Source organism: Lygodium microphyllum, chromosome 1 (genome assembly GCF_053477565.2).
Source record: "Lygodium microphyllum isolate KBCC chromosome 1, Lygodium_microphyllum_v1.1.10, whole genome shotgun sequence".
NCBI lineage: Eukaryota > Viridiplantae > Streptophyta > Polypodiopsida > Schizaeales > Lygodiaceae > Lygodium > Lygodium microphyllum.
In genome coordinates this window covers 82,213,034-82,215,383 of record NC_141135.1, presented here as the reverse complement: position 1 = coordinate 82,215,383, position 2,350 = coordinate 82,213,034, and the positions used below count along the sequence as shown (strand labels likewise).

The 2,350-nt window shown below is 41.3% G+C and overlaps 1 long non-coding RNA gene across 1 annotated transcript; it reads right to left on the bottom strand.

Annotated features, from left to right (window-relative positions):
- Positions 1 to 1,079: 1,079 nt before the first annotated feature.
- On the bottom strand, positions 1,080 to 2,134 carry LOC148041319 (uncharacterized). Its single transcript, XR_015692389.1, has 3 exons — positions 1,820 to 2,134; positions 1,655 to 1,713; positions 1,080 to 1,449 (listed from the first exon to the last, which is right to left on the bottom strand). It is a non-coding gene; the product is annotated as an uncharacterized LOC148041319 (long non-coding RNA).
- Between the last annotated feature and the right edge of the window lie 216 nt (positions 2,135 to 2,350).

Genomic DNA, 2,350 nt, shown 5'->3' with positions numbered 1-2,350 from the left:
ACTTGGTTTCCCATCAAGCTATGGAACATGTCTCTTTTCCTTAATGAAAATATGGGAAACTTTTAGGAAGAAAGAGGGAAGCACTATGTATAGGTTCACTAAGGCACCATCTCTCTTTTTCGAATATACATTGATAAACTTTTTTAGAGGTCAATGGTAGTTAGTGATGTGTGCACAAGTCGATTGACATGTAAAGAGAGCCGTAAAGGGAGGTAGTAGCCTAAGCATTAGCAAGTGGCACATGCTAGCATATGTGGGAGACAAAAGGGCGGGAGAGAGAGAGAGAGAGATTCGGACAAGGATTCTCATATGCTTGCTAGCCCTTCGACCATCCGTGCAATACTTGGTTGACTTAAGTGCTTTTACATCCGATGCGAGCCCTAAAGCCTTATCTAAAGTAAAGTCCAGATAAAAGAGAACGTGAAAGGTGATATCGACGTTCCACATAAGAAAATAGAAATACATGTGCAACCCCCTCCCACAAGCAAGACACGAAAGCCCTGCACTTGTGCCCATGCAAAAGCCACCTTCGCCCTTTGAAAATACGCAAAAATAAGGAAGTGAAACATTAAAGAACACGGTCCCACATGCACACCAAGTCACTTTAACCTTACAAACTTCAAAGGAGCTTGCACATGGGGGAGGTTCCACCCTTACGTGCTCCATCCTTTCTCAATTAGACTCTATAGATATCTCATAATGTGATGGGTACTTTGTCATGTCATCCGAGAATATATTAAACCATTCATTTTGATCCTTCGTATCATCATCAATACTTGACCTTGCTGCCGACCCATAGTTAAACAAACATCACACATGTGATGAAGAATTACTTGTAAATGCTAGATAAGATATAGAAAAAGACCTTGCTACTACCGACCCACAGTTAAACAAACATCACACATGATGAAGAATTGCTTGTGAATGCCAGAGAAGATACAAAAAAAAGTCAATTCGAAAACGGGTTAGATCCATACCCATGACAATATCTAGGCTTATGGATATACGCACTTTATTATGAACCATAGTCAATATGTATAAAATGTACCCATATGGCTATAATGCTTGCAAGTTGAGAAATGTATTATCTATTGATACGAGCAAAACAATAAGTCCCATGGCCAATACATTTAAAAAAATGTAAATCATATTACAACAATCTTTGATTCCCATATGGAAAGTGTACATATGTGGTCTAAAGTAGTGTACATTATAGAATACAAAACTATTATGGGTGCAATATGCCTTCTAAAGAATAGCATATCACCCCAACATAATGTGGACACTGAAGAACAATGTGCATCTTCCTCAAGGCGAGTTAATGCTTTCTAATGCATGAGTGGAGGGGTTCCTTCCACCCTTGATTGGGTTATGGCTAACATTGGGCTTGGGTTCCTCATAATCAATGTTAGTGACCAGCACTCGGGATGAGTATGTGCCACCATATTCCTGCAAATGGCAAGGCTAATCTAATTAAAAAACATATGCACAGCATAATCATGTAAATTATAAGGCTAATCTAATTAAAAAAACATATGCACAGTAAAATCATGTAAATTATAAGATTGATCTAACAAGTAAGGGGGGGGGGAGGGGGGGGGGGGGGGGATCCTGCTTTTGAGTGAAGAAAATTAGATCTATAATCCCAACTTACATGAGCAAGGTGAGTGGCCATGTGGGCAGACAGCTTGATAGAGAATCCGACCTTATCATCTGGAAAAATTTAAGAAAAGATAAAGAGTAGGCACCGGGGAAGATGCAGAACTGACATGAAGCAATATATTAAAAATAGACGAGGGAAGGATGTCTGAAGGATTACCGGATGGGGTTACTCTGGAGGAGCAGAAATGGGCGTGATGGAGGAGGAGGAGAGGTAGAAGAAGGAAGGGGAGTTTGATCGAGACGAGGTCTGCCATGGGAGCGCAGGAGAGAGAGAGAGAGCGAGAGAGAGAGAGAGAGAGAATTGTGTGTGTGTGTGTGTGTGTATGTGAGTGAGTACATGGAGGAGAGAGGGGGGGCTTAAGTAGGAACAAGACGCCTGCTAAAGAGGCTGTTTCTGGGGGTTGTATTTGCAGCCATCGCAACTTTGCATGGCAGACTGGCCGACAGTCCTTGCTGTTATCTAAATATCAAACACACACACTCACAAGCTAGCAAAACTCTCTCTCTCTCTCTCTCTCTCTCTCTCTCTCTCTCTCTCTCATGGTGGAAGGATCTTTTACCATTGTCTACATATAAAGAGGCTCAAATACTTTAATCATTAAGTGTAGCCCTAAACAAATCAGAAAGAGTGATGAACAAGACCCTACTAAGGTATATCCAAGCAACCCCCACCTCCAATATGCATAGG